The sequence below is a fragment of the Mustela nivalis genome (assembly GCF_964662115.1).
Source record: "Mustela nivalis genome assembly, chromosome: 10".
In the NCBI taxonomy this organism is placed as follows: Eukaryota; Metazoa; Chordata; class Mammalia; order Carnivora; family Mustelidae; genus Mustela; species Mustela nivalis.
The window spans coordinates 29,446,683-29,460,462 of NC_139029.1; the positions used below are offsets into that span (position 1 = coordinate 29,446,683).

Below are 13,780 nucleotides of genomic sequence, written 5' to 3' on the forward strand. Positions count from 1 at the left end.
GCCAAGCCACTTTCATAAATTGATCAAGTGTTACTATCAGGCACAGTTATATGCATGATTCCCCTAGGAGGTAGGTATATTACTACACCCATTTTACAGGTAAGAAAACTGAGGCACAGAAAAATAACTTTTCGAAGGTCATCAGACAGTAAGTGGAGGAGCTGATGTTTGAACCCAGGCTGTCTGGCTCCAGGACCAGTGCTCTTACCCAGTACTTTAGGCTATTATGGGAATTGACAGTCTTCTTACCACACCAAGCCAGGTCTCGCTGCCTTTAGACTTGCTGTCTCAGGGTCAGCCTGCCTGGGAAAGGCAGGAGCCCTGGGCTCTGGGCTGGCCTTTGTAGCTGGAAGGCTCAGGAACTCAGATAATGCTTGCAGAGGCCCACTCCTACCTCACCCTCCCTCTACATCAATAACCACCAAATCCTGTCTTTAAAAAAATAAATGTTATTTTAAATTTCCTAAACCACTCAAGCTTGCTTGCTTCTTTCCCATCCCTGCAATTACTTACCTGGTCTCTGTTGTTTTGTTGTTGTTTGTGTTTTGTTTTGTTTGGTTTGGTTTGGTTTTTTGAAGATTTTATTTATTTGGGAGAGAATGAGAAAGAAAGAGAGAGAGATCATGAGAGGAAGAGATCAGAGGGAGAAGCAGACTCCCTGCTGAGCAGGGAGCCCCAGTGCAGGGCTCCATCCCAGGACTCCAGGATCATGACCTAAGCCAAAGGCAGTCGCTTAAGCAACTGAGCCACCCAGGTGCCCTGGTCTCCGTCTTTGGTTTGATCTCCTCACACTCTTTCCACAAACTCTCCAAGATGACCAAAGTAGCCCTCCTATTTAGAAGCCCTTCTCTGAGTCCCTATTGCCTTCAGGAGGAAGTCTGAGACACCTGCTGATCTCCCCAGCCCCACAGGCCACCTGCCCAGCCATGGAATATACCGCTGGCCCCTGGTCCATCTGGCAGACACTGGTCCAATGTGCCTTGGTTCCAAGAATGCCTCTCTAAAGCCATTCTTGCCGCCTGTTCTTTGGGGGCAGCTCTTGACCATCCATGCCCCTCCTCCACTGAGGCTTCCTATATCGAGCCCAGGGCCAGGCACGCTATGGTGGGTTGGGGCTGAGTTTTTAAACATGAGCTATAACAAGGTTTTGTGAGCCACACTCAACTGGCACTGACCCATCATGATGCTTCTCTCTTGTCCTCAGTTTCCCCCAAATGTACAATGAGGGATTTGGAATGGAAACACTTCTATTCCGTTTTACGCTCACAGTCTCCTCCTCAAAGATCTCCTGCTGATTTCTTGGGGGATGATATGGCGGGGGGCTGAGGGGGTGGTGGTGGTGAGCAGAAAAACAACCTGGGATCCCAGAAACTCCTTTGGTCACCAGTGATTCCATGTGCTTCCTGGACAGCTCATACCTACCCAACCTTTGGGAAAAGTGCCATCTTGACTTTCCCTATGCTTGGGTCTAGCATTAATACAAAAAATCCTGCCTGCCTTCTGACTGTCCTACTGTCCTCAGCCACATTAATCATACACCCCACCCACAACTCCTGCTATGGCACAGGTGTGGCTTTGGCTCCACCTGCTGGAAGAAAGGAGCAATACTTTCCAACACTTCAAAGAAGGAATTCCTGATCTTTCCTTGACTCTATGAGGTTGGTTATCCATTTATGGAACAGATATTTGTATTGGGCCTACTAGGTGCACTGGCTAGCCTCTGAGGATAGAGTGGTGAATAAAGTAGAGCTTACATGTTCAGTGAGGACCAATGACAAATAAATGGGCATATAAATAATTTTGGATTGTAATAAGCATCATGAAAGAAGCAGGGGGATGTTACAGAGGGAATTGGTGGAGACCTTATCTTTTTTAAAGTTTTTATTTTTAAATAATCTCTACACCCAACAAGGGCCTCAAATCACAACCCCAAGATACAGAGTCACCTACTCTACCGACTGAGTCAGTCGGGCTCTTCTATGGAGACTATTTTCAATGGAGTGCTCAGGAAAGAATGTTCTGAGAAAATGCCTTGAATCAAGAAGAAGGAGAATTAGCAGACATTCAAAGAGCTTGTGGGGAAAGAACTGTAGCTAGAGGAATCAGCTAATGCAAAGACTCCAAGGTAGGAAAGAGCTTGGTGTATTTGAAGTACTGAAAGGAACCAGCACAACCCAAGTGCAGCGAATGACAGGGCAGGTGGTACGAAGTGTATTTGGAGAGGTCTAGGGATTAAACCATCCCGGCCTTGTAGCCCCCAGTGAAAGTTTGAATTTTATTTTGAGAACAGCCAAAAAGCCAACTGACAAGTTTTAAGTAGGGAAGCCATCTGACAGATGAACTGTTTGGAAAGATTGTATTATCTGCTTTATGGAGAAAGGATTGAAGGAAGTGAAAGTGGAAACAAGGTGACTAAGGCAGCAGATGCTCTTCTTCTTTTTTTAAGATTTTACTTATTCATTTGACAGAGAGAGAAAATACAAGCAGGGGGAGTGGGAGAGGAGAAGCAGGCTTCCCACCAAGCAGGGAACCCAAGGCGGGGCTTGATCCCAGGATCCCAGGACCTGGGATCATGACCTGAGCTGAAGGCAGACACTTAACAACTAAGCCACCCAGGTGCCCCTGTAGTAGATGCTCTTCTAATCTCCCCTCTCTCCCTCCGTTCCTTTCTTCCTTCCCTTCCTTCTTTCCTTCATCTCCTCTCTCCCTTCCTCCTTCCCTCTTTCCCTCTTTTCTTTCCTCCCTCCCTTCTTCCCTCCCCTCCCTCCTTCCTTTCTGTTGAGAGAGAGAGAGTGGGTGCATGTGTGCATGCAGGGGAGGGATGGAGGGGGAGAAAGGAGAGAAGCAGACTCCCTGCTGAGCACAGAGCCTGATCTAGTGACTCTAAGATCATGACCTGAGCTGAAATCAGGAGCTGGACATTCAGCCAGCTGAGCCTCCAGGGCACACTTCTCATGTTTCTAGGCAATGAGAAAAGTACCAGATGGGTAGTGGCAGTGGAAATGGAAAGAAGATAGATTTGGCAGGTAGTTGGCCTGGATAATAGAGGGAAGGAGGGACAAGGTGAGCACAAGGCAAGGGAGAGAACAGGGTGAAGGAAAAAAGGTGATTGCTAGATTTCTAACTTGGAAAACAGCAGCACCTCAACTCAGTAGTGCAGGGAACACAGGAGGAGGAGCAAGCTAGGGGGGCAGAACAATTTGTTTGTCACCTGCTGGTATCATTTTTATATATATAAAAAAGAAAAAAAAACACACATATTTCATTAGGTCAGGAACAAGAATACACATTTTCACCAATATTACTATATTACCTTTAACTGGAGGTACTAGCTGATGCAATTAGACAAGAAAAAGAAATAAAAATTGGAAAAGAGCAAGTAAAATTATCTTTATTTGTCAATAATATGTTCATATTACAAGACAATCCAATTGAATCAACTGAAAAACTGCCACAAACAACATTCAGTAAGGAAATGGGGTATGAAATTAATATATAAAAATCAATATCCTTTCCTTTATATATACAAATCACCCTAAGTTAAAACTTCATTATTCAACATGATAACCATGGGGCTATTTGAATTAAATTTAAAATAGCTAAAATTAAGTAAAATTTAAAATTCAGTTTCTCAATCATCCTAGTTACACTTGAAGTTCTCAATAGCCACATGTGATTAGTGGCTATTGTATTAGTATAGTTATAGAATGAGTCCATCATTAGAGAAAGTTTTATTGTTCAGTGCTGAGTTAGAAGATAAAGAGAAGACCACATCTATGAGAGCAACAAATACCTACGGATGAATAGGAAAGAATTGTCCTTTGTCAAACCACATAACTTAGCTTGTGATCACAGTTCCCCTGTCTGGACCTCTCTGTATTACAGGAATAGCCAAAGTAGCATCTCCTTGTGAGTCTTCCCTGACTCTTCCAGCTGAGTCAGGGGTTCCTAGAGGCTCCCCCATGACAACATACAGTTGATTCTCATTATCTGAAGATTCTGTATTTGCAAATTTGCCTACTTGCTAAAATTTATTTGCAACCCCAGGGAGAGAGGCAGGACAGGGAGGGGAGAAGAAAGCAGCAGCAATGCCAGAGGATGTGGAGAGTGAGGAAAGGTTTAGGTCTGGGTATTTTCAATTAGATCCAGACTTTTCCCCTTGTCCTACAAGGCAGCTGGGCAGAGCTGGGTGGGTCTCACATCTCTAGGGCAATCAAAGAAGTCCCTGACTGCTGTGGCCTAAGGCCCTTTCCGGGGTGAGGACCAAACCCTAAAGTAACCAAGCCCAGAGTGAGCTCTGATTACTCATCATCCAGGAAATTGCCCTCTGTCTTGCAGAGATCCTGCTGAAACTGGCCTAGGATGGGCAGCCTGGGTCCCCACCCCTAGGTGATCTAACAGGGGCTGGATAGCTTGTGGGAGAGTCAGGGATGTCCTACCCATGTCCTAGGGCCAGGAAAGCAGGGAGGGGGGCAGGACTGTCTGCTTTCACAGTAGCTTAAGAAATGGGGAATGAAGCCTGGAATCTCTCTGTTTCCCAACAGAGTCACAGCAGTCACTCATCCCAGCATCTTCCACTTTAGGACTCCCAGACAGCCTCAAACAATGCACAGAGGAAGGCAGGGGAACTGCCCTGCCTGGCCCCCAGGCTCAGTGATGGCAAAGGAGTTGCACAAGGTCACACAACAAGCCAGAAGCAGAAGCAAGATGGAATTATTGGAGGGGGCAGGAATTTTACTCTACCCTTCAAGGTTCTTTGGTCTGGTCTAAGAATTAAATTGACATGAGCAAGATTAACAAGAGAAAAACAAATTTAATTCATACTTATGGGAGTTTGTAGAAATATGAATCTCAGAGAAGTGACCAAAGTAGGCAGCTTTATACCTTTTAGACAAAGAAACACAAATCTGTGAGGAATTGGTAGGACAAAGAAAACATGTTTCGGAGCTTCAGTTAGTAAGGAATTCTAAAGAGAATCTGGGCTTGGTAGTAAATTAGTAAAAGTAACAAGGTGTGTTTATATAGGCTTTGGCCCTGAATTCCATTCTCTGGTGATAAGGATGTCTCTTCACCTCCCGATAATCTTTCACTTAAGAGATTTATCTCTGGCTTTCACGGGTACAAAGCAAGGTCAGAGTGTCCTTTTTGTACTGGCTGTTTCTTAAATAACTTTAATTCAAAATAATCAGTATGCCAAAATAGCATATTTTGGAGCCAGCCTGCCTTGAACTCCATCAGAATCCAGGTTTCACTCCCCACTCAGAGTTATTTTTTGTTTTCCCACCACACTGTCAGTTTCTTAAGGAACAACACTTTTTTTTTTTTAAAGATATATTTATTTATTTGAGAGAGAGAGAAAGTGCACTCGTCAGTGGGACAAGGGGCAAAGGGAGAGGGAGAAAGGATCTCAAGCAGATCCTGCTGAGTGAGGAGCCCTGTGCATGCAGGGGGTGGTGTTCGATCTCAAAACCCTGAGATCATGACCTGAGCTGAAATCAAGAGTCTGGTGCTTTACTGACTGTGCCACCCAGGTGTCCGGAGGATTGATACTCTTGTCCTGTGTCCTTGACTGCCCTTTCACTTCCACCAGGGCCCAGTCTCCAGATCTAGTTCCCCAGCATTCTATGGCGGCCAGCAGATGGTCTTGGTCATCTCTATTAACAGTAGGGGCAATGCAGTGTGTGGGAGGAGCTGTTCAACTCACTGCTATTTCTTAAAGGGACCCAGCAATAGAGGCCACAAGGAAAGAGACCTATATTGTCTAATCCAACCCCCACCTGGTGTTGGAAGCCCTCTACAATATTTCTGCCTTGTGGCTGGCTGGCCACCTTCTGTTCCCACACACTACCATTGGCCGACTGTTTCAAGTCCACCTGTTTCATTTCTGGAGTAAGGTGTAAAAAAGATTTTCTTCATCTTGATTGGAAACTAGTCCTTGTGCCTTGCCCCCACAGATCCTAGATCTTTTCTTTATCATCTACACAAAACACACCTTCTCTCAGTTCTAACTCAGACGTGCAGGGAGTTGAAGATAGAGCCATGACCCCAGAAATGGATTCAAGTCTTGGTTTCATTCCTCTAGTTATAATTGTTTTACTTATTTTATTTTATTTTTTAAAGATTTTATTTATCTATTTGAGAGAGAGAGAGAGCACAAATGGGAGGGAGGGCAGAGGGAGAGGGCTGCTGAGCAGGGAGCCCTATGTGGGACTCAATCCCAGGATTCTGGGATCATGACCTGAACTGAAGGCAGACACCCAACCTACTAAGCCACCCAGGCACTCCTAGTTATATTTGGTTTTAATTTCCTGTAAAAATTATGTATTTATTTTGCCTTTTTTTTTAAAGATTTTATTTATTTATTTGACAGAGAGAAATTACAAGTACACTGAGAGGCAGGCAGAGAGAGAGAGAGGGAAGCAGGCTCCCCGCCGAGCAGAGAGCCCAATGTGGGACTTGATCCCAGGACCCTGAGATCATGACCTGAGCCGAAGGCAGTAGCTTAACCCACTGAGCCACTCAGGCGCCCTTTATTTTGCTTTTATAATTTTTAAAAATAAACTCCTTATATTAAAAATTTGTATTAAGGTATAATTTCATATAGGAAGATGGACAAATCTAATTGTATTGCTCAATTTTTCCATATGTCTAAACCCATAAAACCTACACCCAGTTGAAGATAGAGAACATTTCTATCTCCTTTGAAGGTTCCCTGTGTCCTGTTCAATCAATACCCAATTCACCAGAGGTAACCACTATTCTGATTTCTATTACCATAGATTAGTTTTGCTTATTCTTGAACTTCTTATAAAGGGAATCATTTGTGTATTCTTTTGTGTCTGGCTTCTTTGTCTTAGCACAGTGTTTTTGAGATTCATCTAAGTTGTTCGGTAGATTAGCATCTTTTTCATCTTGATTATTGCTGGTAAAATTCCATTTTACAAATATATCACAAACTGTTGTATTCTCCTTTTGTATGTTTGGAGTTTGTCCAATTCTTGGCTATTATGAATAAAGTTGCTGTGAACATTTTTGTACAAGTCTTCTGATGGCCATTTAAACTAATTGTTCTTGGATACATGTCTGGATGTGGAATTGGTGCATCATGGTAGTTTATGTTTGGCCCATAAGAAACTGCCAAATAGCAACATATGAGAGTTCCAATTGCTCCACATCTCTAGCAGTCCTTGATAATGATAGTTTTTTAAAAAGTCATCTAAGAGGGGTGCCTGGGTGGCTCAGTGGGGTAAGCCTCTGCCTTCAGCTCAGGTCATGGTCTCAGGGCCCTGGGATCAAGCCCCTGGGATCAAGCCCCGCATCTGACTCTCTGCTTAGCAGGGAGCCTGCTTCCCTTCCTCTCTCTCTGCCTGCTTCTCTGTCTACTTGTAATCTCTGTCTGTCAAATAAATAAATAAAATCTTAAAAAAAAAATCTCCTGGTTTTAGTTTGCATAGTTTGGGTGAGATATCATCTTATTTTATTATGAGATATTATTTTCAATATCCTTTCATATGTTTATTGGCCACTTGAATGTGTTCTTTTGTGAAATGCTTATTTATATCTTTTGTTCATTTTTTATTTTTTTTCTTTTGTTCATTTATTTTTATTTTTTTTTAAGATTTTTTATTTATTTTATTTGACAGACAGAGATTACAAGTAGGCAGAGAGGCAGGCAGAGAGAGAGAGAGAGAGGAGGAAGCAGGCTCCCTGCTGAGCAGAGAGCCCGATGCGGAACTCGATCCCAGGACCCTGAGATCATGACCTGAGCCGAAGGCAGCGGCTTAACCCACTGAGCCACCCAGGCGCCCCATCTTTTGTTCATTTTTTAATTGAATGGGTTTTGTTTTGTATTGATTTGTGGGAGTTCTTTCTATGTTCTGGTTATGATTCGTCAGCCTATACCTTTCCTAGCTGCATTCTTTTTGTATGTGTGGTTTTTTTTTTTTAAGATTTTATTTATTTGTTTGTTTGAAAGAGCACAAGCAGGGAAGATGCAGGGAGAGGGAAAGGGAGAAGCAGGCTCCCCGCTGAACAGTGAGCCTGCCTCAGGGCTCAATTCCAGGACCCTGAGATCATGACGTGAGCTAAAATCAAGAGGGCTCACTCTCTTTGGTATTCTGAATCCAGTAACTTTTCAATTTCTTCAGTTCATCTAGCCCATTGACCCTACTACCTACCTTTTTGTTACCCTTCACTTTGTCTATTTACCTTTGGGTCCATGGTCTCATTATTATCATTACTTTCTTGCCCCCTTTCTCCTTTATAGATCTTGCCTGGATATATTCCTATTTCTTTTTTTTAAAGATTTTATTTATTTGACACAGAGAGACACACACACTGAGACAGAGAACACAAGCAGAGGGAGTGGGAGAGTAAGAAGCAGGCTCCCACCGAGCAGGGAGTCCCACTCGGGGCTTGATCCCACAACCCTGGGATCATGACCTAAGCCAGAGGCAGCCGTTTAACCACTGAGCCACGCAGGCGCCCCTGGATATATTCCTATTTCAATCCAAATCTCTTCTCTTGCCTTCACTTCCTTTCTTGGTTAATGCCCCCTATTAGACAAAATGTCCCTTTGATTTTAATCTAATTTAGTTTCGGAATGGTTTATCATAAAGAATGTCAAACATACAAACAACGTAGAGAAAACAGTACAATGCATCCCCTTATATCTATTACCAGGATTCAGCATTTAATAATATTGAATTTGCTTTATCTATCTCCTTTTCCCCCAGGTGCTTTATCTATCCCTCTTTCTCTTTTTCTTTTTTCCTTGAAGAAGTATTTTAAAGCAAATCCTGGACACCATGTCATTTCATGCCTATATACTTCAGTATGCATTTCTTAAAGACATGGGCCATTTTCTCACTTAACCATGATGCCATCACCATACTTAACAAAATTTAAAATCTTTCTTTCGTATCATTTAAAATCCAGTCCATAATTACACTTTCCCTTGTGTCTCAGATAAGCGTTATTACACAGGGTTTGTCCAGATTTGGATCCAAACAAGGTCTACACATTACATTTTGTTGTCGTGCCCTTTCAGTCCTTGTAATCTCTAGCAATCCTCCCCCTCCCTCTATTTTTTCATTCTGCTGACTTATTGCAGAAACCAGCTCAATTGTCCTCAAGAATGTTCCACATTCTGGATTTACTCCTTTTTATAACAAATCTTTTGTAATTTGCCCTTTACTGTCCTAAAATGAAATTCAGAAATAATGTAACTAGTGTATTTGTTAGGGCCTGGCAGGAAACAGATGGTATACTCAAGCTGAGTCCAACTGAAGCCAATTTAATGAAGGGATTATTGAAAAAGATGTGGGCAAAGTTAAAGGAACCAACAAGGAATGAGGAAGCACTGGAAGGATTTGTCTGCCATTCCTAGGTCTGAAGGGCCAAGATGAGGGAGTAGTATTTCCCTTTGGCTGAACTCAACAGGAAGCCACTGGGTAACAGAGCTGATTGATACCATTCATTGAAGTCTGCCTCCTGGGGCAGGAAGCAAGCAACAGAAGAGCAGAGAGTGGATCAGGTCTGGAGTGGCAAGTGGAGAATACTCCCCTTCATACCAATCTACACATCGTTTCAAAGTAATAAACCTAACTCCCTGTATTATAGGGAGAAGCAAGACGAAAGTAGTGCATAAAAGTGTTATATATTTGAACACATACAAATTATGCACAACTTTACCAGAAGCCCTCATGTAACTATCAGATGCTTGCAGCCATTCCTAGAAACACTGCCTGCCAAAGCTGCGCGTGCAGACTGATCAGGGAGAACTGGACTGCCATCTCGAATACAGACAGCAGCTGTTTTTTGCAGTCGATTTTCTTTCTTTCTTTCTTTCTTTTTTTAAAAGACTTTATTTATTTGACAGACTGAGATCACAAGTAGGCAGAGAGGGAGGCAGAAAGAGAGAGAAGGCTCCCTGCTGAGCAGAGAGCCCAATGTGGGGCTCGATCCCAGGACCCTGGGATCATGACCTGAGCTGAAGGCAGAGGCTTTAACCCACTGAGCCACCCAGGTGCCCCTGCAGTTGATTTTCTAAACAAGACAAAGCCCCTTCTTCTGTCAGTTAATTACACAGAAGTGGTGTTCCTGGGAAACTCCATAATTATTAAAACCATACATGTGGAAGAGAGGTTTAGCTTCTAGGTTGAGATAAATAATAAATATCATTTCCATCAAATGAATATCTGATAGGCCATTTGAAAATTATGTGGAATAATTTCTGCTGTACCGGATTGTTCTGTTTATTGCAGGAGGCCTCAGAGCCCTGGTCGCACACACAGAAGCCTTGTAGTGGTCCCCACCCTAATCATCATGCCTCTTTTTATCTCCAAATACAGTCTCATTCTGAGGTACTGGGAGGTGGGCTTCAACATATGAATTTGAGGGGAACACAATTCAGCCCATAACAACATCTTTATTTATCTGAGGGATAGTTCCCTTATGTTTAGGGGAACAGCAATGTTGTTTGAAAGTTAAATACGGATAGAAGAATGCATATGAGTTGCAAAAGGGTGGGCCTTACCATATTGTCAGCTCAGCACCATTCTCACTACCTTCTATGATTTTCCCTATATTTTGGGGGATGGAAGCCTCAAAACTACATTTCCCAGATTCCCTCGCCAGTAGGGTTCTAGGTTTTGTCTTGAAAATAAGAGGTGCTCATGTGAGTTTGGAAGGCAGAAGGAAAGGAAAGGCCATTATTACTCTATCAGCGGCAAACAGGCCTAGGGCTTTGGCAGACACCAGACAGAGGTTTGGGGTGTGGCTTTAGGAATCCTCCTGTGAATCACCCACTTTGGTGTCTCTGGTAGCTGAGATCACTGATGTTGGTTCCTTATGATTTCCTAAATATTAGCAGACATTTTTGGCTGCACAATTCTTTGCAAAACACTTCTCTTGAGATAATGTATGACCTTGTCTTACATTATCATTACTAAACCCGCCTCTTCCTCAGTTGTACAGGCATGGCAGCCCATCTGGGCAGGCCAAGTTGGAGTAGCCTTGTTCTCCAACCAGGAGCAGATGCAGGGAGCTGCTTCTTAATTAGATCTTGTAATACCCTCAGGGCTTGGGTTCTAACATTTTCTCCAAGGAAACTGTAACAGGTGGTTGATTGAGGGACATTTGGGGTGATGGACCAAACACTGAACTTAGGATCAGAAGACTTCAGTTCTAGGCCCAGCCTTACTCTCTAATTGCACCATGGCCTTGGGCAATACCCTTGACTTCTTGGGTCTTAGTTTCCCCATGTATAAAACAGGAGAAAGGAGGAGACGAAAACAAAGATGAATAATAGCTAACATTTACACACTGTTTTCTATGTTCCAGTCATTCTTTCTTTTTTCTTTTTTTAGGATTTTATTTATTTATTTGACATAGAGACACAGAGAGAGAGGGAACACAAGCAGGAAGAGTGGGAGAGGGATAAGCAGGCTTTCCGCTGAGCAGGGAGCCCAATGTGGGGCTCAATCCCAGGATCTGGGATCATGACCTGAGCTGAAGGCAGATGCTTAATGACTGAGCCACCTAGGTGCCCCTTCAGTCGTTATTTCTGAGGACTTTTCACAATAACCACTCATTTAATCGTCAGAAAAATCATACCAGAAAGGTACTATTTCTATCTTATAATGGGGAAAACAGGTATTGAGAAACTTGTCGCAGTCACTCAGGAAGTCTGTGTCCTTGTTGGGGTTTTGGCCATTAAACTATTGGCCTCTTGTTACATGAAAATATGTGATAAATGATAATTTATTTATAGTTCCTATAGTTTGGAAATGACTGGTTGGGATGTGGTGCCCTCCTCTGCCTCAAGTTCTTTGGACTCCTTAAACAAAGCAGGAATTTACTGGATCCAGGAACTAAGAGCATTAGGAATCTCTTTCTATTTCTTCCTCACATAGATCATTCTTCCTCTCTCTCAGCATCATTGCTCAGCTTTTTGTTCCACATAGCCGGTAGAAGACGGCCGGTGCCTGAGTGGCTCAGTTAGTTGGGCGACAGCCTTTGGCTCAGATCATGATCCCTTGGTCCTGAGACCGAGGCCCACGACAGGTTCCCTGCTCTGTGGGGAGCCTGCTTCTCCCTCTTCCTCTGCCTGTCACACCCCCTGCTTGTGCTCTCTCTTTCTCTCTGTGAAATAAATAAATAAAATCTTTAAAAAAAAAATGGCCAACACACAACTCAAGCATACTTCTCCTCTATTCAAAAGATCTCCTCCCCACAAAAAAAAAAGATCTTCCCAGATTAAATAGGATACCTCCTGATTCTAATTATAGATTCCTGAGAGAAAGAGAGAGAGAGAGAGAGATCCTATTAGCCCAGCTAGAATCAGGGAGTGATTATAGCACAAACTAGGTACACAGAACTGTGCACTTAGCGGTGAGGTGGTGGGACCACAGGGGGTGATACTTTAGTTCTCTTGACCGTAGACATATTTATTTCCTAGATCATATTTTTCACTGGTTGAAGGACAGTAACATGTCTCTCTCCTTATGAGAAAACCTCTTCCTTCCCCAGACATGGCAGCCAGTCTCAGCCTTCCAGGGACAGCTTGGCTGTGGTGGAAAGAGCCCTCTGCCCTGTGAAGTCCTGGGACAGGCTGGACTTTTCAGCCCCCATTTAACTAGCTGCATGACTTCAGGCGAGTTATATAACCTCCCTGAGTCTCTGTGTATTCATTGCAGCAAAATCAGAAAATGCAAACAATTGTGACTGGGAAAAGAAAACCACACTCTTTGTCCCTTCTTTCTTTCAGCAGGCTCCTTTTTATGTAATGCGCACAAGCACAGATTGGAGGAGACTAAGGGTTCAGTTTCAAAGCTTTGGCAGGGCCTTTGTGTTTTTGTGCAGAAAAGGGAGAAGCTATGAAGAGGTACCTGACTCTTCAACGGGCCAGCTCATTATTCCCAGCAGGCCTAAGAGAACATGGTTTGGAAGGCCAAGGATCAAAGAAAGAAACAAAACTGTTCTGCATTGCAAATAGAAGTCCTCACTCCATTGGGAGAGAGGCAGCTTTGTAAATTATGGGGGTAGAGGGAGAGAGGTAGCCAAGGCAGGAACAATTAGTGCAGAACTGTATAAACCTCCAGGGGGAGGTAGGTGAGGAAATGTTATATAGGACAGGTATGGGAGGGGTCAGTTTTTCCTTCCTGTTGTGACACAGCCCAGGGCGTGAGGGCCCTCTCTAGCCCACAGGGCCTCTCAGAGGAAATTAGTAAATGGTGTCCCTTCTGCGTGGTTGCAGCTCTGTGCCAGTGTGCCGGGTTTGGTGACTGGAGCTTGGACTGGGTCCCTTATGCCCTGAATGATCTCTAAGGCTATGCTCAGTGGCCCTGAGTGCCAGCCCTCACTGTAGACTAGGAGGCTGAGAGGAACATCTACTAAGAGGAGTGGACCGAAACAGAGACAGAACAAGAGATGCCCAGCACTGTCCCCATCTCGTGACAAATCTGGTGAGATGAGAAAAAGAAAAGCCATGCACACAGGTTTTATATGTAGTCCAGATCCCTGCCTTTTGAAATTACTTAGAATGGCTTCCACCCTCCAATCCTACACCCTCTGGTGGAAATCAACAGACTCCTGAAGAATCCTGTGAATTCCCAGGGATTACGTTCTCATGTTATCTCTCTGGGTTCCAAGTATCACAAAAACTAGTCATGTTAAGTATTTGAGTATCAGGTGTTACAGAAGATTAAGGGTGCTGGGGAGCAGGGAAATGAAGAAGTGTTTACATTGAAGTGATGTACACTTAAACTTTGTATAAGGG

General features: G+C 43.5%; 1 long non-coding RNA gene across 1 annotated transcript in view; it reads right to left on the reverse strand.

Moving 5' to 3' along the window:
- LOC309842620 overlaps positions 1-13,780 on the reverse strand; it is a 43,532-nt gene that overhangs the window by 916 nt on the left and 28,836 nt on the right. The gene's annotated exons all lie outside the window — the stretch shown is intronic.